The sequence below is a fragment of the Mustela putorius genome, unplaced genomic scaffold, assembly GCF_011764305.1.
Source record: "Mustela putorius furo isolate JIRA1106 unplaced genomic scaffold, ASM1176430v1.1 tig00000095_pilon_pilon_pilon, whole genome shotgun sequence".
In the NCBI taxonomy this organism is placed as follows: domain Eukaryota; kingdom Metazoa; phylum Chordata; class Mammalia; order Carnivora; family Mustelidae; genus Mustela; species Mustela putorius.
In genome coordinates, this window is record NW_025421280.1 from 8,695,685 (window position 1) to 8,720,760 (window position 25,076).

At 38.3% G+C, this 25,076-nt stretch overlaps 1 long non-coding RNA gene across 4 annotated transcripts in view; it reads right to left on the minus strand.

Moving 5' to 3' along the window:
- The window catches only part of LOC123391459, a 321,198-nt gene that overhangs the window by 212,802 nt on the left and 83,320 nt on the right, over positions 1-25,076 (minus strand). For all 4 annotated transcript variants that reach the window (XR_006606150.1, XR_006606149.1, XR_006606151.1 and 1 more), the window contains exon 2: positions 2,295-2,601. This is a non-coding gene — a long non-coding RNA (uncharacterized LOC123391459). The remainder of the gene's footprint in view (positions 1-2,294; positions 2,602-25,076) is intronic.

The following is a 25,076-nucleotide window of genomic DNA, read 5'->3' on the forward strand; positions in this document are numbered from 1 at the left end:
GAGCCTCCACGTGAAAGGATTTGCCCTTCCTTTGCCCCCTTGATCAGTCAGAAATAATTTAATGAGCACCTATGCTACACTCAGTGTTTCCTTTACACACAGGCCTGTTCCCTGATGTGGTCTGGTTGAGGCTCAAGGATGTTTTTTGTTGCTGAAACTGTGCTCCATGCTTTCCATGGATTATCTCCTATATCCACACCAGCCTTAATAGAGCCCACTATGAGCTGTGGGTTATGGAAGAGTAAACCGAGGCTAGAAGAGGAGAAATGGCTTGTTGAAAGACATACAGCAGGAAGGGACAGAGTCAGGAAATTAACTGTACAACCATGAATGTGAAAGCCTATACCGTTTACGGCTATCAGATGCCAGATAAGTGAGTGGGAACCCCTTCACCACTGTTTGCATGGACTAGATGTTTAGGAAGTATAAAGAGAAAAAGAAAATTCTTGATTTGTGTCTTAAAAATCAGTATTATTACTAATTGGGTACGTGGGACCTCTGATGTTGCTGGAACTAAAAAAAAAAAAAAATCAGGAGATCATTTATTTTAGGGAAAACACTAACTATATGGATAAAATTCTTCTGGGTAAAAAAATGCAAAGAACGCCGGTGCTGCCGGCAGCCAAAACAGACTACCTCTATTGTGGCTGTGATTGAGATATTAGAATTTGCTCTTTCTTCAGCTATATAGAAGGTACTTGAAACAATCCTGAAATGGAATTTAATTCTCTCACAAAACACATGCAGTAAGCCCACTTTTTTTTTTTTTAAAGATTTTATTTATTTATTGGACAGAGAGAGAGATCACAAGTAGGCAGAGAGGCAGGCAGAGAGAGGAGGAAGCAGGCTCCCCGCTGAGCAGAGAGCCCGATGCACGGCTCCATCCCAGCACCCTGGGATCATGACCTGAGCCGAAGGCAGAGGCTTAACCCACTGAGCCACCCAGGCGCCCCAGTAAGCCCACTTTTTTAAATTTAGGTGATGACCAGTAATCTCATGAATGCGAAAATGCCAGTGGGGGTGGGGCAACCATTCTGGTCTCAAACAAGTTTTTTTTTTTTTTTAAAGATTTTATTTATTTATTTGACAGAGAGGGAGATCCCAAGTAGGCAGAGAGACAGGCAGAGAGACAGAGAGAGAGGGAAGCAGGCTCCCTGCAGAGCAGAGAGCCCAATGCAGAACTGGATCCCAGGACCCTGAGATCATGAGCTGAGTCGAAGGCAGAGGCTTAACCCGCTGAGCCACCCAGGCGCCCCTCAAACAAGCTTTAAATATTAAGCAGAAGCTCTTCAGCAGTAAAAAGAAATGAGCTATCCACTCACAAGAAGACTTGGGGGAGCCTTTAATGCATATTGCTAAGGAAAGACACCAATCTGAAAAGGAAACTACATACTGTATGAGTCCTACTGTAGGACATTCTGGAAATGGTAAACCTATGGAAATAGTAAAAGGATTAATGGTTGCCCCGGTTGCCGGGAGAGAGGGATACATCGGCTGAGCACAGAGGATTTTTAGGGCAAGGAAGCCATTGTGTGTGACACTGTAAAGGTGTATACATGTCACATGTATCCACATGATACACATGTCACATGTATACATGACATTTGTGATGACTCCTAGATGGTGCCATACAAAGAGTAACATAATATATACTCTGAATTTCAGTTAATAACAATGTATTTATACAGGCTCATCAGTGACAACCAATGGACCACACTAATGCAAGATGTTAATAATGGGGAAACTGCAGAAGAGGGCAAGAAGTCGAGGGGAACTCCATACTTTCTGCTCAACTTTGCTATAAACCTAAAACTGTTCCAAAAAAAAAAAAAAAAGAAGAAGAAGAAGAAGTAACAGACTTTTTTTTTTTTTTAAGCAAGAAGAGAATCACACTGTTTTTCAGCATCCTAGCATCTCCGTAGATGATAGTGCCCTTGTCGGAAAAAAAAAAAAAAATTTGATAATCCACTCAGTGCGTAATACTAACTCAGTGCTTCGGTTGTGACAACCAAGGAATATACGAAAGGTCAATTTAAACGTCTCAGTGGGTTGGAAAGACAAAGCAGACTTTGTGCCACAATAGAACTCATCCCATGGAACCATGGAGATGGCAGGAGATAAAACAATACCCTTTATCGCCAGCAGATTAACTAGCAAGGACATGTTCTTTCTATTTATCCTATAGGCTCCTAAGGACAATGGGCCTTTTGTCCTTACACCTGTTGAAAGGGGAAGGAGCCCCTAACAGAGACCTAGTGGGGTTTATGTGAGGCCATGCAGTTCGGATTTCTTACCTTCGTCTCTGATGGTACATCCCGTTTCATAATATGCCTTCCAGCAGGGGAACTTGGAGACAGAGCCTTCAGCGTTCGAAGGGAAAAAGCAGGTCCGAGTTTTATTTGAGAAGAATGATGGAATATAGAAATCCATGGAGGAGGGCAGGATAACAAAGTAGTGGCATGTTCTGGTTCTCAGCCAGACACCAGACACGAGTTCCGGGAGGGTCCCGCTTCTTCCCTCTCCTCAGCTTTTAGCACCAGGCACAGTGTCAAGGCTCAACAGAGGTGAAGACTGCTGGATCAACAAACCTCCAGGACTTTGCTAGGGAAAAGGAAACAGCAAAATAATTCATCAAGATTGACAGCTGATTTTTCCAGCTGTTTCACGAAGTTTCCAGATAAACATGTCTGGGAGCACATGTGTGCTGATGAATTTTTTCATTCTAAATTCTGGCTTGTAATGGGATCTGTTGGTTTTACTGCCTTCTTGGGGATAGGGGGGAACACTCCAATTTTCTTTAGGGCAACCAAACTTCCTCTTAATTTTGGTGTGTGAAGTTTGATTTTAATACTTCCTTTTGGCTCGAAGGGACGGTCTGAGGCCCGAGCCCAGCCAGTTAGTGTTATTTCCCCTTGGCCTCAGTGAAATTCAGAGAAAGATGTATAACTCAGGCTGAACCCATGAGAATCCCACCTGGGATTTTGCTGCTTGATTTGGAAAGAAGTGTTGTTTTGGTTTTCTTTTCTTTTGGTTTGGTTTTTTGCTATAACTTGAGAAATGGATAAAATGCAAGTCTAGGGTTGCTAGTCAACTTCTTAGCCACCACTTGGGAAAAATACTCTTGGAAAGAAAAGCCAAAATAGAAGAGAACTGAACTGAAAGATAGAGAAAGAAGAAGTCCTGGTAAAAATATTTGAGCAACTTGAACCAGCCAAGCCTAAACTCAACCCATTTCCTGGACCCTTCAATGAGATGGGCCACTAAATTCCCAGGATTTCAACCACCTTATAACCAATTCTATAGATAGATAGAAAGATGATAGATAGATAGATAATCTCCAAATATATGACCACTGAATTCATTTTTCATACTTATTGAAAAGTTCTGAGCCACTTCCATTCATACGTCCATATCCTTCATATTGAAATCTATTAGGAAAATTCTAACTGGGATGTGTTCTGTCCAGAGCCACCCCATATATCTTTGAGGCTCTTCACCCCTCCAGATGGACAAGGATAATATCTGAAATGAAGAGACCTTGAATTTCTATGTCCAAATTCCAACAAAAGGCAGAATTCTCCTTTGTCAAACATCTCACTTCACCACAAACTTTAAACCTTTTTGTGGCTTAGGAAAAGTTGGCACATGGCAGAGCCCTGCTGAACAGATTGAGACATCAGAGAATGGGCCCTTGGCCATGCCTGGCACACATTCTGAAGACATGGCCCCATGCCACCTTCCCCCTCACATTCAATGTGTCATTAACACTAGGAGTGGGCTCAAGAGCTAGGGCAGCTTGGACTTGAAACACAACCTTGAAATTCATGGATGGATTTGAAGGATGAAAAAGAAGGCTCTGTAGCTCTTCAGCCGACTCTAGCCATTAGAATAAGAACTCCCATCAATTGAGTAAGCTGTAGCACACATAGTGCTAAAGACTCTTCTTGCATTATCCCTTTGAACCCTCATCACAACCCTATGTTTTAGATCCTATTGTAATCCTCATTTTAACAATCGAGGAAATTTGACCTAGGAAACTTAGTGAACCTTCCCTGGATCACTGAGCAGGATTCAGACCTAAGCAGTAGGCAGGCTCTCCATCATAGCACAACGTTGCTTGCTAAGAATGAAAAGAGCATCTGGATCATGGCTATAGAATGGTGGCAATGACTGTTATGATGGAAGGAGGCTTAAGCATCATGTAGCCTGACAGAAAACCTGAGGCTGAGGGAGATCAGTGACTTCCCCAAAGCCACATAGCAAAGATAAAGAACCAGACACTGAAATCTAGCCTTGAAGCCCCAGTTCCTTTTCACTGCATGCCTTGTTATTTTCAGATACGTATACAATGCCACACACATCAAGTTATTCAACATGCACTGCTATTATAGATACACAAGTTATTCTAAAATATGTGCATACCACTCGGCAAATGACAACCATCCTGAGACTATCTGTATCTTTCCTTAGGACTCCTGGATCTCTCCACAACTCTCCACAACAAGAAGTTAAAGGGCTGTCCCCTGTGGCCAATTCCCAATCTGATTAGTCGATCCCGTCCCTGAGTTAAATATTTTTAGTATGAACTCTCCTCAACACAAAAGCCCGCACACATACTCTTCTCCCTCTGGATAATGGGAAATTAATGAATGGATCGCCAGCTGCATCTCCGTCATTTGGGATAACAATGTCGTCTCAAGTATAAGAGGTAGATGAAAGCTAATCAGGCCAACTGTATACAGGACAGCCGAGGAGAAAGTTCTGTCCCAGCATTCAGAGACTCTGAGTCCTTCCAGGTGTGGGTTAAAATGTTCTCTCCCTACAGAGAGGAAGTTCAGAGCGTATGAATTGTCAGAGGCAAGAAGGGTCTTGCCCCCACCTCTCTCACCTTTCTTTTTTCTTTCTAGAATGGCAGAGCCATTCCTCAAGTCATGAGAACCCTACGGACAACAAATGGAAATACAAGGAAAGCTTGCCTGCTGCAGAGACAGCTAACCCAGTGCCTTTGGAAGACAATGGGAGGTAAGCCATTCTTTTCCGACTCTTCTCAGCTGCAGAAATGGAGGAACGAATTGCTAGTGGAAGGGAAGCCCTGATATATAGAATACCCAGCATGAGTCAACCCACCCTGTGCTACTAGCCCATCTGAAAACCATCTAGACAATGACCTATCTTCATGAGATGAGGGTTTGCAGAGAATTGACTCAAGCTCTTTGAATATCTGTTCTCCTGTTAAGCCTCACCAGGATTTCCATATCACCAAAGAATCCTTAATTATGAATTATTAGGTATATTCATCAAGAACATCCTTTTATGGACCAGAGGTCTGTTTCATGGCATGAGGTCTGAAGTAAGAGATGAACCCTGCTCAAAAGCAAATATAGAAAAGGCCTGAAAATGCCATAGCCCCCTTTCCTTCACCTTATTCTCTGGATGTTGGCCTACTTAATCCAGGCCTCTCCTCTGGACTATATTAGCATTCCACAGCACCTTATGATTTCCTTTTTTGTAGCAGTTATTGTATTTATAATTATTTTCTTAAAGCTTGTGTTCCTCTCTAAGCCCTAATACCCATGAGAAATGAGTGTGCATTACTCTAACATTTCCCCAGTATGTAGAAGGCTGTGTTGTTTGACAGTGGATATTCACTGATGGAAGAACATTGCACAATGTTGTCATGAAATCCTAGCTATTTACGGAGTGGGCCCTTTAACCCTCATTTGAATATATGGGAAAGGCACTTAAAAAGACCTAAAGTCATCCATGAATACGTCAAGTTCTTTAGCTTCACCAACTCACAAAACACTTTCCAGTTCATCTTCTCTTTCTGTTTATTTAAATGCATTCTCTCTTACACTGTGATTTAAGGAAACTTCCATTCCATGTTATTTTAATTAGTGCATAACTGAGTTTTTCTCAGACTACAGTTCACAGACCAATAAGAGTTGGCTTCCTGTTCCTTGGGGTTCTGTGAATTCCCTATGAGATTTGTAAGATGTAAGCATATGCTGATTCATGCAGATGAACATTTAAAAACTGAATTGGGGGGGCACCTGGGTGGCTCAGTGGGTTAAAGCCTCTGCCTTTGGCTCAGGTCATGATCTCGGGTCCTGGGATCGAGCCCCACATCGGGTTCTCTGCTTAGTGGGGAGCCTGTTTACCCCCCTTCTCTGCCTGCCTCTCTGCCTACTTGTGATTTCTCTCTGTCAAATAAAAAAAATCTTTAAAAAAAAAAAAACTGAATGGGGCCATATGATTTCAATATCTACAGGCTTTAAAATATATCTTATGTTCTCTGCCCATTTCTTGATTGGATTATTTGTTCTTTGGGTGTTGAGTTTGCTAAGTTCTTGAGGAAGTAGAGATGCAACATGGGGGGTTAAGGGGGTAGGAGAAGAATAAATGAAACGATGGGATTGGGAGGGAGACAAACCATAAGTGACTCTTAATCTCACAAAACAAACTGAGGGTTGCTGGGGGGGGGGGGGGGTTGGGAGAAGGGGGGGGTTATGGACATTGGGGAGGGTATGTGCTATGGTGAGTGCTGTGAAGTGTGTAAACCTGGCGATTCACAGACCTGTACCCCTGGGGATAAAAATATATGTTTATTAAAAAAAATAAATTAAAAAATATATATATTTTAAATTCTCTAACACCCCTTCCTTCAGCAAATGGAGTCTCAATTTCCCTTCCCTTAAAATGCAGGCAGGACTTAGTGACTTGCTTCTAGGGAATGATGTGAGACAAAGTTCCCTTGCATGACTTTAGGGGTTAAATGAGAAAAGGTGATATGGCGTCCACCTGGCTCTCTGTCTTGGGGCAAGCATACGGGAGGCTACTATAAGAAATCTGGCTTTGGTGATACTGCCACCCTATTGTGACCAAATGGAGAGACTTTCTAGAGACAGCTAGTGGAGCCCCAACTATTCAAGTCCTCCTAGTCCCGCTAGAAGCCAGGTGAGTGACAAAGACTTGGAGAGGACCCCAGCCTCAGCCACCAGCTGACTATGACCTCATGACAGGCCCCGAGCCAGAACTACCCAGCTGAGCCACTCCTGGGCTCCTGGCCCAAAGAAAGCAGCAGAGACAGGTGATTATTGCTGTCTTAAGTCACCCAGTTTGGGGTGTCCGTCACAAAGCAGTAGACAAGGACTCTGCTGTCCTGACTTGCAGCTGAGTTTGTGACCGCATTGCAACCACATATTCATTAAAGGCCAATGAGAAGAGAATACAGGCAGACTTAATAAATGCATGTCAAGTGAGGGATAAAGTTTTGCAGGAATTCGAATAGAGAACAGTGACAAGTAAATAGCTCATCACCACCAGCTTGGTGTTTCTAGCAAGCTGAACTCAAAGGAATCTTTGTTCCGTCCATACCCTCCTCAAATTGCAAGCAGTTAGCAGGTTTCAGCAAACAACTTCAAGGACATTTAACAAATGCAGTCCGTTTTCATTGTTTTGTTTTTGTTTGGCTTTTTTGTTTTTTTTTTCTGATTCTCTCGGACATTATAATTCCTTATATCGAGTTTTATATGTAATCATTTTAGTAACATTATAATAAAATACTTAAGTCAGCACGAGCGAAACACAATTATTGTTTCTTTAATAGGAATCTTAAGTTTGAGAATCAGGGAGGAACTTGAGATAGGCCTCTGTAACTATAACACACGACGACCTCATTTACTGTTAAATGAAGGACTACCTACGACTCTTTCCCCTAGAGTATTTTTCTTAATTCTCCATATACATAAAAATTCGATTGTAAGCCTCCGTGGATCTGCCTGTAGGTCTCCCGCTTGTTGAAGTCTTGCATTCAAAACCCCTCTTGATGACGATGATGGTTTCAGTCTATGTATTCTTAGTACACATGGCCTGACTTCTCGATTAGCAATCATGTATTCCTCCTGCTCTTTCGTTTCAGCGAGAGGACGGCTATCTGTCTTTGCATTGCCCTTGACCACCCCTACTTAACCTTAACCTTAAATTACATTTTCAGTCAGACCATTATAAACGTAACTTTCAGATCTGGTGAACATTCATTTGTTTTTATTTATTTTTTTTTAAAGATTTTATTTATTTATTTGACAGACAGAGATCACAAGTAGGCAGAGGCAGGCAGAAAGAGAGGAGGAAGCAGGCTCCCTGCTGAGCAGAGAGCCCGATGCGGGACTCGATCCCAGGACCCTGAGATCATGACCTGAGCTGAAGGCAGCGGCTTAACCCACTGAGCCACCCAGGCGCCCCTCATTTATTTTTAGATTATGCTTAAACCAAACTACAGGAGCTTTACTTAGAGCTTATGTTAATACACGTAAATGTGTATTTCTGTTTTATGTGGGTGAGTAGTAGCTATAAGGCATGGCTTTCTGTTACATGCTGTGAAAAATGTCCAGAAGTAGTTTGACTTCTTAAATAGAAACGTAGATCATTAATGATCATAATAACAATATATCAATCATTTATTCCACTCTTGCAGTACTTACATGGTATGGTATTAAACACTTCGTATATATTATTTTGTTTAATCCACAGAACTGGCTTAATGGTTTAGTAAAACTGTCGTTTTACAGATGCTCAGAAGGATGATCATGTGTTCTTAGATAACATCACTGGAAATAGAGGAGCTAAGATTTGAATCCACTAGACTGGCCTTTCTCAACTCAGAGTTCTCTTGAGTTCTAAATTCTCTTGACTCGTCATACTTTCTTGTTTGCGCTATTTCAGTAAAGCTAAGTCGTCATCAGTTGTAAGGGGTTCCACTATCTGTATGCCAGGACAAGAAAGACAGTTAACACTATAGCATGAAGCTTTAATACCAGAAATTTTACTTCATATTCACTTGAAAATGCTCTATGTAAAAAACAGATCTAGTAAGATATCCATTGTTCCCTAACATTACTGTTTTACATAGAGAGACCAGAAAGCAAAAACAAATAAATGGAAGGAGGTATTTTTCTAAAGTTGAGCTCTTCTGAACAGTTTTGGAGATGAAGGTCATCGGTGTTTGTATTTTTCTGCGTTGTCATAGTCCATGTCGATGAGAAGACTGATGATATAGCATTTCTTAAAAGAATGCTCCATCATTGGATCTGGATTTTCCTTCCAAACTGCTCTCATCTTTTTTCCTGAACTTCAATATGTATGTGAGGCAAAGCTAATGCCCCTCATTTAAATATTTAAAAATGCATATCTTAGAGTCAATGGAATATGATATTATGTTTCCTGCAGACCATGTTAAAAAATCAACCATCCACAAATTCAAGTATTTTATGATATTTTAGTTATCCTAGGCATCTAGGTCTAATCTCAGATGTTAGCTTGCTATGGGTCATTAGTATACATTTATGTTGCCTTACTTATATTTCTTCATTTATTGAATGCTTATGATACATCAAGTACTGATCTAGGTCCTTTGCATGTGTTAATTCACCAAGGAAGCAGCATATTGTCCCATTGTATCAATAAGAAAACTGAGATTTAGAGTTTAAATAATTTTTTCAGTCCCATTGCTTCCTAATTGGCAAAGCCAAGATTTGACTTCAATCTCTTGGACACCAACATCCATTCTGCTAACTACTTTGCTATATTACCATCCACATAAACACACACATTGGCAGTGTTAGAATTGGTAACTGTTATTAATGATCCTTATTATGTGCTATGTACACTATTTTTACTTCCCTCAGTCTTCCCTCTGCCTGCACTGTGTATATAAAGTACCATGAATATGGGTTTTATTGACCCCTCTCCCCAAAGCCAAATATTAACAGTAACCCTTCAGGGACTGATCTGGATGTAATGGGCCAGTATTTCTTGCAGCCCGACAATGCATCACTCCTATGGCTGTCTTGCTTTAAAGGTTTCTAGGGGAATTGTCTATAAAAATGACCACAGAATTGGCCATATCACAAGACTCTTACAAGCCATAGGTCCAGGCATGCCTATTTTACCACTGATCAGAAAATTTCATCCTGGCAACCATTCTATAGGAAATTAATGCTGCTGCCTCCCCATGTTTATGGCCCACCATATGAAAGGAAAGAATATGTATCATTGTTGCATGTAGTGCCTGAAGCTAAAGGTTTTCTCATTTAGCTGCTGCCCAGTAGAGCCATGCTTAGGTAATTACATTGCTTTTAAAAAGAAGGAAAATAATCTCAGAGGCACTCTGATCTCATTTTATAAGCTGGAGGTCAGTGGCACAAATACTGAGCAACACTCCTAAACTTTATGCCCTGCAAGTAACTAATCTAAGAATTACTTAGAAAATAAAGTGAAGCAGCTTTTATTAAATGTCAGGTCATGGATTTAGGGAACATTCATTTAAAGATTCCTCCCGTGGTACCCTGAGACAGTGCCTTTTAACAAATCAGTCCAGGTGTTTGGAAACAAGAGGATCCCTGTAATTTCTGGAACTCAAGAGCCATGCTTTGTTGGAGAAAAGTCATTTTCATCTGAAAAAGTTTGCAAGACACCATGAACTACTGCACTGGGCGAGATGTTCATGTCCTTCTTCCCACCTTCTCCTGTCTCAGAATCTGGTGCCACCATCTTCCCAGCTCCCCATCATCTTCTCAGCTCCCAGCTCTTGACTTGCCTAAACAACTCTTACTTGGTGCCTACCTGCCCCAGACAACTCTTACTGGGCCCCTATCTGAAGTCCAACCTTGAGTTCTACTTCTTCCTGCTCAGTAAATCCTTAATCTGCCCACTTCCTTCTATCCCAACTGGCATTCCTTCCAGCCCCCACCACACCCCACCTGGACAGCTGCCTTGGCCTCAGCTTAATCTCTCTCAATAAGCCTGTCTGCCTCCAGTCTCGCTGTTGACGGGGAAACACAAAGTCTAACCTCTTCACTCCCTGGGTTAAACTCTTTGATGGCTTCCTGTGGCTCTTGAGATGAAGCTCCTAGTTTGTCATATCGCTTACAAGGCCCCTCATGATGAGGTCCCCGAGGACTTCTCTCTCCTCCCCTCCCCCACCCCCATTTCTCTACTTTGGACAAATGGAACAACTTTCAACAACCCGCTTGTCCTACCTGCTGCCCCTCACACATGTGATTTCTCTGCCTTGAAATAGCCTGTGCTTTCAAGTCCAAAGTTAGAGTTTACACCCTCTTAGAGTGACTTTGTCTATGGGCAGGTTAGTGCCATGCCCTCCGCCCTCTGCTCTCGTACCTCATGATTATCCTCTCCTTGAGTTAATTCTATAATTACCCCCTTACTTTCCTTTTTCACCAACTGTGACTTCCTTGAGAGCAGAAACAGTTTCTTGTTCACCGTCCTACATCAGGGCAGTGGTGGAAACCACTGCTGTACTGTGTATAGCCGTCATGGTACAAAGGACAATGGGAAGCAGGGTACAGATGCTCATTTTAAAAACTTAAATATTGTTCCACATTTTTAATGTTTATCCTCTCTTTATAACAAGTGGTATTTGTTTTCTCTTTTACGGACCTTGGATGCACAGAAGTGGATTAACTGTGATCTTTGTTCCATGACACAGTCATCACGAGCCCATGCGTGATGGGGCTTATATTTATTTGGCTTATATATTTATTTGGCTCCTTTATATCATAACACGCATCTCCAAATTCACTCTGCAAAGCAAAATCACAGTAGCTGACATTTACCCAGATGTAAACTCATTCTGTTCCGTACCCTTCCACCTGACCGGCCATGCGATCGTTACCATTCTCTCGCTTTCTATTTGAATAGTTTAATTGGCTCTGTGTTTCTAAACTTTACTAATGCTGGTTGTTTTTAACTTTACAAAAAGGATACCATGCAGACACTCTATTTGGGGACTTTTTTCCACTTAATGTCATGTCGCTGAGAGTCACGTTTATTGTACTGCTGTATCTTGCCACAGTTGATTTGGTTGGCCTGCTCTGTTATGTTCCTTCGATGAATCTGCTACAATGTCAGCATCCGTTCGCCCAATGACAGGCACCTGGGTTATCACCCCGTTTTTGCCATTCTGCACAGCCGTGCTCTGAGTACCTGAGGGCCTGTCACCTATCGGACACTGAAAGCATTTCACTGGAGTAAAACTTCTGGGCCGTAGAGTATGGGAATCTTTAGGAGATAAGGCTGAACTAGAATACAATGAGCTAGCACCAATTTATAGTCTTATCAGTGTGTATGAAACCCAGTGCACCCTAATCCTCTCCAGTACTTGGTATTATCAACCTTTTTCATCTTGGTCACTCGAATACCAGTAATATGCTATCTCACATAATCTTGATTAGCATTTGCAATTATTAATAATATTAAGCATTTCTTCATACACCTATTATACATATGTATTTTCTCTGAAAATGCTTATTCTTCTTTTTTGCCCATTTTTCTGTTGGATTGTTAATGTTATTTGTATTGATTTCTGGGCATCTTAACATACCTGATACCAATTCTTTGTAGATTTTGTGTGCTTACTGCAGAATATCTTATTGAAGTTGGTAACTTATTTTTATAATATCTTTAAGGTTTCCTGATGAATAAAGGTTGATAATGTAGCATACACATGACATTCAAAGGCACCAAAGTAGATTTCTGCATAACATGAAAATTACCTACTCTCTTACCTGATAAAATAGGCTGTGGTGGAGGTTTTACTGTGTAGTTGAGCTCTCTGGGAACTAGAACCTACTATTATCTACATTTCCATAAGGGCCTAGGCACTCAGCCAGCACTTGCTGGAATGAACTGAAATACTTTGTGGCAACAGGTACATTAATAAGAACATTTACCCTCTGAGTTGTTTAAACAGATGGCTTGTTTTAGAAGACCAAAAAAAAAAAAAAAAGTAAAAGAAAATAAGAATGGAATTGATCTCCAGTTGATCCTCATGGTTGTGGGGAATCGGCATTTTGGGCAGGCTGTCTCAGGTAGTCCCATTCCTCCTTTTCTAAGACTGTATTATTGGATGCCTTGGTATTTTGGGTATAGATAATTTTTACTGACTCATCTGAAGGAGAGTTTTGCGTATATTGCAAAAATTCTCTTTGAAGCTAAAGGAAGGAAAGAAATAAAAATTAAATGCTCCTCCTTCTTAAAATGCCCTTTATGACTTAAAAATCTCCCCACCCCCATAAACAGATCTACCTATCTCTTTTTCTTTTTCATTCCTTAGCTCTCACACAGGCACAAAGCAAGGCATATCACTGTGGCCACTTTGATATGAAAGCATAATGTAAAATGTTAATTTTTTTAAAGATTTTATTCATTTATTTGACAGAGATCACAAGTAGGCAGAGAGGCAGGCAGAAAGGGGGGGGTGGGGAAGCAGGCTCCCTGCTGAGCAGAGAGCCCAATGCAGGGCTTGATCCCAGGACCCTGAGATCATGACCTGAGCCGAAGGCAGAGGCTTAACCCACTGGGCCACTTAGGCGCCCCTAAAATGTTAATTTTTAAACTGCTTCTTTTCACCTAAAATGTGGAGTCAACCAACCTGTCTAAGGCTCTTCCTGTGCCTCCTACCCACCCTATACCTATCACTCCCCTCCACCTCCCATGAGGGCTAAGGCAGTGGTAGAAATAATTAGGACCTGCGTGACTCAGTGAACAGATCTGTTTTATACCTTACCCGGCAATGTTTCTCAGTATGAAAATTCAGTAGTATATTTTTTAAATTTTAAAATATTTTATAGTATATTTCATAAGGCAGAAGAGTACATATTCACATATACATAGGATGGGGAGTACCATGACACACACCTCTATGTACCCATCATCCAGGCTGAGTAACAGAACATCGCCCGTCCTACTGCAACTCCCCACATCTTTCCTCTCTCTCCTCATGGATTTATGTATGGAAAATATTTTTTGCATAACTATTATGTGTCAAGCACTGTTCTAGTCATTGAAAAACACTAAAATAAAATTAAAAAAAAAGAAACTGACAAAAAGCGCTGACTTACAGAGCTTACATTTTATAAAAGGAAAGTACTATTTTGAATTTTGCATTCCTCATTCCCTTTCCCGCCTTGTAGTTTTACTATATGTATGTGAATCTCTAAACAATATATTAGTTACTTTATTATCTTCTAAACTTTGCTTTTTTTTTATTTAACAATTTTGTTCATGAAATGCTAGTTCATTCATTTTCACTATTTGTAGGTTTTTATTATGTGATTATACTTCCCATTTTCCTGTTTGTGGATATTTGGGTTGCCTTTAGATTTTTGCTTTTGCAAACAAAGCTCCTTAGAAATGTTATCCTACAACATGTTTTTGTGTCTGGATTCTTTTGCTTAAAATTATGTTTATGAGATTAATTTTCATCATGTGTAGCAAAATTCATTACTGTTCATTGCTGTGTAGTTTTCTACTGTATGCACCTACCCAATTTATTTATAATTCTATATTTTAACATTTAAGCTATTTCTAGTATTTGTTTAGTGGCATGTTTGCATGTTTTTAAAAGCATGTATTTGTGTTGAGTATAGCTGAACCCTAAGATATGCATATGCCCAATTTTAGTAGATTCTGCCAATTGATTATATCCAAAATTAGCCTACAACTTGCATTCCCAGCAGTAACCATTCTGGTGACTGGGTATCACACTCTATTTTTAATTTCCACTTACCTGATGATGAGTGAAGATGAACGCTTTTACAGAAGATTGTGGGTTGGCTAATATATTTTATCAAGTAGCAGTTTAACACTTTTGCTCAATTTATCTATTTCTCATTGATTTGAAAAAAGTATATACACAAATATTCCCAAATATGTAAAAGATAGGACTACTTATATGTCATTAAACAGAAGTGGCAGTAATAGCCAAAATTGTTTCACTCCCAATCTTAGAGATAAAAATTCAACATTTTGCTTAAATATGACACTATAGGTTTCAAAAAGTGATTTATCATATTTTTAAAAATCTATTCTCATGGGAAAAATTGACTTGTAGGTTTACTTTTCTAACATACCCTTGTCAGTTTTTGGTATTAAGATTATGCTGGCCTCAAAAATACCTTGGAAAATGCTACCTCTCTATTCTGGATATTTTCTTCTGCCCCATCTGCCCCTTTACTAATTCTCTCTTCTAACCTTAAGTATCTAATATTCTATTAAATCCATTGACTTGGGTTCTTAAATTCAGCTACTGTATTTTAAAATTCTTTAATTTACAATTAATCCTTTTGTATAATATCGAGTTTTCCACCAAAATTCTCCGCCTCATTATTTAATACTTTAACATGTTAATCTTGGTTACTTTAGTCTCCATGTCTGATAGCAAAAATACCTGGATATCTTATGGGTCAGTTTCTACTATTTGTTATTTTCTATTAATTATTAGTCCGTTCTTGTCTTTGTGTCTCATTACTTTTGTTTGAGTGCTAAACACTGATACTGAAAACTGGAAATTACTTGAGGCTCTCATCTGTCCCTTTAATAGTAGCAAATTCCTTAAGGAGACAACCAGTTCAGGTTATAGGCCCACCTTTTGGGGATTCCACCCTCCCTCCAATCCTAGAATTTCAAGTTCTTACTGTATCGGTATTGTCTTGTTAATGCTTTCAAAAACATTTTGTCAAGGAGTGCCTCAGTGGCTCAGTCTGTTAAGCATCTGCCTTTGGTTCAGGTCATGGTCCTGGGACCCTGGGATTGAGCTCTGCAGTGGCCTCCCTGCTCAGTGGGGAGCTTTTTCTCCCTCTCCCTCTGTCTTTCACCTCCACTCATGCTCATTCTCACTTTCTCTCTCTCATAGATGGATAAAGTATTAAAAAAAAAAAGAAATTTTGTCAAGCTTGTCTAATTATTATCAGAGGAGGGATTGTTTAAAATAAGGTAATATGGGGGCGTCTGCCTTCAGCTCAGGTCATGATCCCAGGGTCTTGGGATCGAGCCCCACATCAGGCTCTCTGCTCAGCAGGGAGCCTGCTTCCCTTTCTCTCTCTGCCTGCCTCTCTGCCTACTTGTGATCTCTCTCTCTGTGTCAAATAAGTAAATAAAATCTTTAAAATAAAATAAAATAAAATAATATGCTATTGCTAAAAGTAACAATATCTTATTTCATTTAATTTGCATTTCCATATTTCACCTTAGTTGTTGAACACTTCCAGAAGCTGTATTACTAGTGTTTTCACTTATGCAAATTTTTCTATTTAGTGATTAGTTTCTTCTTAATCTATAGAAATTCTTTATGTCATCTAGATTTTTATTTTTGTTTTACATGTATTTTAAATTATTTCTAATTATAATTTGTCTACTTATTTTGATGAACTCATGTATTTTTTTAATGTGGACATATTCATCAATCTTTTCTCTTTGTGTCTTTTATCTTATTTAGGAAATCCTTCTCCATCTGAATGTCATAAAAATATTCTCTTGTATTTTTTCCTAATCATATTAAAGTTTGTTCTTTTAACTTCTATCTTTAATCTATCTGCTATTCATGTTAGTATTTGGAGTGAAGTAGGGATTCAATTTTACTTTTTTCATATGGGTAGGAATTTACCCCAGGATCATTTATTGGGACAAAACACTTTAATTCCAGAACAACTTGTTTCAGTGAACTATGCTGCAAGTATGGGAGGTCCCTGTTATCTTAGTATTCATTATCTATGTCCCTGAAAGAACCAATCTCTTTAAAAGCTAGCCTTCCCTCAAACCCTCTGACTTAATTTTAGTTTCTCTCCTCTTGTTGTGTCAACAGTATTTGTTAGTCAGTTATCTCATAGGTTGTTAGCTGTTTTTAAAATCCCCAAAATGTAGTACAAAAATGAAAATGGATGGTAAGGTAAAATTACAAATCTTGCAAAAGATGTGGGATTTTATAAACTGAGCATGATTGCTTTAATCATCCCCAGAGGCAATGACAGATAGGGATACGGCACAATCAGTAACAAAAGAACAGAACATAAGTGAGGTAATACTGTGGATGCTTTGAAAGAAAATGACTTTAACATCAAAACTTAAGGAGCAATCCTTTAGAAAAATGTATAAAGATCATGTATGTTACTGCAAACTGATCTTTATGAGTTTGATGCAAAAGTAAAATTAACATTGTCTTCTAGATCAATTTTTTTGAAGTACAATTGACATATACTATTAGTTTCAGGTGTACAATGTAGTGATTAGACAATTCCATACATGATAAAATGCTCACCACAATAAGTGTAGCTGCCATCTATCACCATAGAAAGTTACTACAATATTATTAACTATATTTCTGATGCTATATTTTTCATTCCCGTTACTTATTTATTTTATAATTGGAAGTTTTTACCTCTGAATCCCCTTTAGCTTTTTTGCTTATGCCCTCATCCCCTTTATCCTCTTGGGAATCACCAGGTTTTTCTCTGTATTTATGAGTCTGCTTCTGTTTTCCTTGTTCGTTTTTTTTAAGACTCCAAATAAAATCATATTGTATATTTCTTTCTGTAATTGTAATATTCCACTTTATATATATAATATATATAATCTTCTTTATCTATCTATCTATTGATAGACACTGGATTGCTTCCATCTCTTGGGTATTATAATGTTCTGATGAACATAAGGTTTCATATATCTTTTTGAATTAATGTTTTCATTTCTCTCTCTCTCTCTTTTTTTTTTTTGTCAATACCCAGAAATAAAATTATTGGATCATATGGTATTTCTATTTTTTACTTTCTGAGGAATCTCCATACTGTTTTCCATAGCAGCTACACCAATTTATCTTCCAAGCAGCAGCACACAAGTGTTCTCTTTTTTCCACATCTTCATCAACACTTCTTATTTCTTGCCTTTTGATACTAGCCATTCCGACTTCTGTGAGGTGATAGCTCATTGTGGTTTTGATTTGCAGTGCCCTGAAGATTAATGAGGTTAAACATCTTTTCATGTGTCTGGTTGCCATCTGTATGTCTTCTTTGGAAAAATGTGTATTCAGATCTGCCCATTTTTAAATAAGATTATTACTATTATTTTTGATGTGGGATTATATGAATTTTTTATGTATCTTGGTTATTAACCTCTTATTAAATATATCATTTACAATTATCTTCTCAGTAACTTGCCTTTTTGTTTTGGTGATGATTTCCTTTGCTCTGCAAAAGCTTTTTAATGTGATATAGTTCCAACTGTTTATTTTTGCTATTATTTCCCTTGCCTGAGGAGACGAGTCCAGAAAAATATTGTTAAGGCTGATGTCCACAAGTTTACTATGTTCTCTTTTATGATTTTTATGCTTTCAGGTCTTTGATCCATTTTGAGTTGATTTTTGTGTATGGCATAAGAAAGTGGTCCATTTTTATTCTTTTGCACATAATTGTCTAATATAGCTCAATTTTTAAAGAATCACACACACAAATGGACACATAAGTAACAGAACTTGATGCTTGCTTGTGGTTCTAAGACTATGTCATAATTGGAATTATGACCTAAATTATCTTAAACATAAAATAAGATTGTTTCATAAGTTATATTGTACTTTTGTTTGTTTATAAGAGATACACCTTATCTGTGATTTGGGCAAACAGTAGTTTCAGGTGTATGACATAGTAATTTGATAATTCTATACACTACACTATGCTCGCCATAATAAGTGTAGTTACCATCTGACATAATTTCAGTAATATTGACTATATTCTCTATGATGTACTTTCAATCCTTGAGTTATATTTTTCAAGATGAAATTCCAATCGAAACTTTTTCACTATTACTTATTATAAAACTTTGGTAACTCGGGATTATGAACAATAAACTAGATGGGGAGAGTAGGAGGTCTTCAAACACGTCACTGACACAAACCCAATTCTGATGGACTTATTTCATAGAACAAGTGTAAATGATTATCAGAGCCAGTACTAGGGTCAGATGACTGAGGTGCCTAAGGCAAAGTATTCAAATATTTACACTTAGGACCAACCACTGCAAACGCTGATCTGAAATCTGTTGCTATACTTTAGTTTTGCCTATTCTAGGACTTGAAAAAAAAAATCACACAGTATGTTCTCTTTTATGTTTGCTTTCTTTCACTCAGTTGCTTTTGAGATTAATCCATGTTGTGTGTATGCATAGTTTATTTCTTTTTATAGCTAAATATTCCATTTTATACATTTTCATTTTATATATACATCTTTTTATATTTTATACGAAATGTTTTATATAACATTTTATAAATACACCCAGTATGCTTAGCCATTCATGTTTCGATGGGCATTTGAGTTGTTTCCAGTTATTGCCTACTAAGAATAAAGCTGTTGTGACATTCATGTCCAATTCTTTTTGTGGGCATATATTTCCATTTCTCTTGGATAAATGCCTGACAGTGAATTACTGGATTATATGGTATTTGTTTAACTTCATAAAAAACTGTCAAAATGTTTTCCCAAAAAGTTGTACCATTTTACACAACTTTCTGCAACATATAAGAGCTTCTGGGACTCCATATGCTCACCAATACTGGATATTATTAGTAATTTTAATTTTAGCTATCCTATTATGAAGTAGTGTCACACTGCACTTTAATGTACAGTCCCCTAAAGACTCATATGATATTAAGTATCTTCTCATGCGTGTATTAACCATTTATCTCCTTTTCTAAAGTGCCTTTTGGAGTCTTTAGCCAATTTTTAATTGAATCGCTTGTCATTTAATTATTGAATTTAAGAGGACTTTATATACTCTGAATTAAATATTTTACATACAAAAGCTCTGTCAGATTCAGGTATTGATAATATTATCCCCCAATCTGTGGCTTGCCTTTTGGTTTTCCTTTGATAAACAAGTTTTAATTTTGATAAAGTCCAAATTATCTTTTTCTTCATATATGTCTAGTCTAAGAGATCTTTGCCCATCCTAAAGTTGCAAAAATTTTCTCCTGTATTTTATTTTAGAAATATTATAGTTTGGCTTTTACATTTAAACCTAAAGTCTATTTTTAATTAATTTTGATTTATGGCATGAGTAGATATCAGTATTCATTTTTTAATATGAACATTGAGTTCATATGTTCTCACATCATTTATTAAAAAAAACTTCTCTTTTCCATTTAATTACTTCAGAACTTTCCAAAATTCAATTGGCTATAGGTGAGAGTGTCAGTTTCTAGGATCTCTTCTGTTCCACTGCCCAATACGTCAATACTTTTGTCAATGCCACATTGTTGTGATTGCTAGAGTTTTATAATAAGCTTTAAAATCAGATAGTGTAACTCTTCCAACTTTGTTCCTTTTCAAAATTGTTTTGGCTACTATAGATCATCTGTGTTTCTGTATAAATTCTAGAATCAGCTTGTCAATTTCTATAAAAGCATTTGATGGGATTTTGACTAGGATGCCATTGAATCCATAAACAAATTTGATAGAACTGACACCTTAGCAATACTGAGCCTACCAATCAATGAACATGATCTAGCTCTCTCAGTAGTGTTTGTATTTTTCAGTATGGTTTTGTTGAACATCTTTAATTAGGTTTATTCCGAGGTTTCACAACTGTTTTTGATGTTTTTAATTTACTTTATTAAAATAACTTTTTTTAATTTTGAAAGAGTTTTGCACAGGAAACATGTAAATCTAGAACAGTGAATGCCTATAAACACCACGTCCAGTTTCCTTTATTATTAGCCTCTTATTTTATTATTAGCCTCTTCTTTTAGTATAGGACATTTGTCACAATTATGAAGCAGGAGTGATATGTTATTATTAACTACAACTAATACTTTATTCAGACTTGCTTCATTTTTATCTAGGGTCCATTTTCTCTTCTAGGATCTCATCCAGGATACCATATTACATTTAGTTGTCATGTCTCTTTAGACACCTCTTGGCTGATAGTGTCTGTTTACTTTTTCTTTTTTTCAAGATATTATGTTTTCTTTCTCCGAAGTGATAAGTAATTTGGATATTCACATGCAAACAAGAGAGGCTGGACCCCTACTTCACACCATGTACATAATTAACAGAAACTGCATTATTGACCTAAATACCAGCTAAAACCATCAAATTCTTAAGAGGAAAACGTTGAGATAAATATTCACAACCTAGGATTTGGACATGGATTCTTAGATATGATACAGCAACAAAAGAAAAAAGTAGATAAACTGGACTTCCCTAAAATTAAAAATCTTTGTTCATCAAAGGGCATTAGGAAAAAAAAAGACAACTTAAAGAAGAGGGTAAAATACTTGCAAATCATGTATCTCATAATGGTGTAGTATCCAAAATATATAAAGAGATTTTATAAGTCAACAACAAAAAGACCAAGAAACCAATTTTAAAACAGGCAAAGTATTTGAACATTTTCCCAAAGAAGATATAACCAAAGAAGAAATGGCCAAGAAGTACATAAAAAGATGTTCCACACCATTAGTCATGAGGGAAATGCAAACAAAATTCACAGTGAGGCACCACTTCACAATCACTATAATGGCTATAATAAAAACATAGAAAATGACAACAGTTGGGAAGGATGTGGAGGAATTGACCCCTTCATCCATTATTGGTGGGAATTTAAAGTGGTTCAGCTAATTTGGAAAACAGGATGGCAGTTTCTCAAAAAGTTAAATGTAGAATTTATTATATGATCAACAATTCCGCTCCAAGGTATATACTCTGAAGAATTGAAAACAAGTACTCAAACAATGTCAAGTAGCCGCATATCCAAAGCGGCACTACCCACAATTGTCAAAATGTGGAAATAGCTCAAATGTCCATCAGCAGACTGATGGATAAACAAAATGTGGTATGTACATTCAATGGAATGTTATTCAGCCTTAGAAGAAGGAAATCAATATGCTACAACATAGACCACCTGGAAAACGTCATGCTGAGTGAAAAAGGCCAGACACAAAAGGTCACATGTTGCATGATTCCACTTATATGGAAAAATCCATAGAGACAGATTGGTGGTTATCAGAGGGCAGGGTTTAGAAAGGTGGGGAGCAACTGTTTGACAGGTATGTTTTCCTTTCAGGTGATAAAAATGTTTTGGAACTTGACAGAAGTTGAACAACACTGTAAATGTACTAAATGGCTATTAATTTTTCACTTTTTATGCTATGTAAATTACACCTCAGTAAAAAAAAGAGAGAGAGAGAGAGAGACTTGAAAAAAATGTTAGGAACAGGTCTCTATTTCATCACTGCTAGGTCTCTAGCTACTTTGAGAGTATCTGGCATGCAGTAGGTGCTCCATAAATATCGCTGACTAAATGAAAAACAACACCTATTTTTTTTTTTTTGCCCAGAAATCGCCTCTCATAGCTGTAGCTGGAAAAAAAAATATGTCGGAATGTGCCACCAAAAAGACCTTCTGAACTCATATATATAGCTATAGTATAAATTCACCAGCAACATCGTCTTAAAAATATAGAAGATAAGCCCAGACTCTGGTAAACAACATTCCCTACCCTCTGTCATCCTTACTTTATCTATAAAGCTGAAATGGCTGACTATGGCTAAGTGTGACCTCTGATATCCCCTGCCTCCTTCTCCAGTACCCCAACAAAAGTAAACTTTATTCACTGTGTTTACCCAGCTACATACTATAAAAAACCAGTATGTGCAGCCGGCCTAAGATTTTATGTAAGCCACTGTGAGTGTGGCAGATTAGCTTTGCCAAGAATGACACGAACAAAATAAGGCAGAAGACAGCAAGATAGGTATTCAAAATATGTAAAGATAAATACAGCAGGAGCCTTAATTTGCCTCTATTGTTTTTATTGTTGTTATTCAGCATTTATGGTGTATCAGGCACTCTAAATCATATTTTTAACATGTTATATAACTGAATTTTCACCCCAGTCTTATTTTCAGATGTGGAAACTCAGGCTCATAGAAGTGATGTAAGTGCCCTAGGGTCACGCAAGAAGGAGCAGAGCAAGCATTTGAACTTGGACACCCGGGACTAAGGATTGGCTGCTTTCTGGTTTTTGCCACTGTGCTTCTCCACAAAGTGGAGTTCATGTTAACTCACAGTCCCACTGCTTGTGTACGACTAGTTCTCTTTTTGTTATCACTTAAGATTTTATTTATTTATTTTAGAGATAGAGTGAGGGGAGGAGCAGAGGAAGAGAGACAAGCAGACTCTGCACTGAGCCTACAGCCCAATGTGGGGCTGGATCCTATGACCCTCAGATCAGGACCTGAGCCGAAATCAGGATTCGGGTAACCAACTGAGACACGCTACTGGTTTTTTTGATCAGAGCAGGAAAAGATTTCAAGTTTAAACTCTGATTACATTAGCATAGGTCACGTGACACACTCCAGGCCAAGGGTCAGCGTACTATGATTAGATACTATCACTTCCCAAAATAAAGAATGGACTGTCTAGGGCATCCAAAACAGGCAAAGCATTCCCGCATCTCATACAAACTTCAGGTCATAGTTTAAAAGACATCTGCCAAATAACATCATCCATTAAAAAAATAATATGAAAAGCATATATGAAAGAACTCAATATCTTGGTCAGTACGAGTGTAAGGAAGGGGCTCAGATCAGTTAGTAGGCAGTGTGATGTGATGGGCTGAGAGTCAGGATTTGTTGGTTCTAAGCCCTGCCCTGCCTCTCTCTTACTCTCTCCATCCTTAGATAACCCCCATCTAAGCCTTCATTATCTACTTATAAAAGCAGCACTTGTCGCAAATAGTTCTCAAAGACCCAACTCTAGTTAGTTATGATTTTCTTGTTCTAATCTCGAATTTTGGAAAAACATTCCTAGGTAGCCATGTACAGGACAAGAGAAGCATTCCATTGCTGTTTTCAATCCAAATACCTCTTTTCTAATCTTTGTTTGGCCTTGCAGTACTGGTTTTTCTTCTGGGACTATAAATCCTCTAGTTTCAAGGTCTGATTTTCCCAGGGAATCTCAGGGAATGTGTACATTCTGTGCAATGCCCAGCTTAACCCAGCCAGAACTTTACAGAGGGGAAAATGAAAGAGTGGGTCATTACTCAGAGAATGGAACCTATAAAATGGAAACCAGAATAAAAATATATTTTCTAGCTTTTCCTGGGTCAGTTTTAAAATAATAGAAATTTGGTGAGCATCCGTTTCATTTTATTGGTGTAGATGGGAGTTTCCTAACCTTTTACAATCCATGTCCCCTTATGATAATCCTAAATATCCCACAGCATACCCCGGAATTTCTGAAGTGCACCCTTGACTGGGGCACAGTGCTTACCTCTCCCTCCCTCTCCCCATGAAGAGTCACTCAAACCCAGAATACAGACTCCATCTTCTATGCGTGACCATGGGGCAACATTGAACAAGGTTGACTAGATTGACTAGGTTGACTTTCCCATGGTCATATTGTAAAAATTGTAAGTTGTCTTTTCAATCTCCAACTATTAAGCTACAATATAAACTATGCTTTGATAACCTTCCCTTCCTCTTCATCATCCTGCCCACAGAGAGGAGCTTCTGATATGCACCCCCTAGGAGGAAATATCCCCTAATACCCCAGCTAGTGCACACTTACTCATAATTCTCACTTAGAGCCGACTCTACTTTCTCCTTGATATGTTATCTTAGTCTAACTTCCTCAAGCACATTTCTGAACCTCAGTTCCCTTATGTGTAAAAGACACACAGGGAAACTGAATAAGGTTGCTGTGAAAATTCCTGGGATCATTTATGGAAAGTGCTTGGGACAGTGCCTAGAATATAGGAAGTGCTCGGTGAATGCTGGATGATATCGACCAGGCTGCTGGGTATAATCATAGGGCATGTGTGTTCCACTGTCCCACAGGTTGCAAATCACGCTAAAATCTGAAAGGTGGCCCCTGCACTTGCAATATATAGGAGATGACCGATGGATAATAGAGAGGTAGAAATATACATGTAGCTGGATTGTATAATATGTAACATGTTATCGATCTATGGCTATTGCCAGTGAACCCTGTACATTGCCCAAGCATAGGGTCTCTGATTTCTCAAGCCTCTCCTGCTCCCGCTGTACAACATCAGCAGCAGAGCCAGGACGTCCCGGCTGGCCAAGTATGTAGTATCGGGCCAGCAGGAGCAAATCCAAGTGATCTTCCAAGCCAACTCTCAGAAAGGAACAGTATTTGTGACCCAGAACAGAGGGAAGGCTAGAACTGAAGCTTCGAAAAGGGCCATGTGAGGTCTCTCGCAGTCTTTCCAGG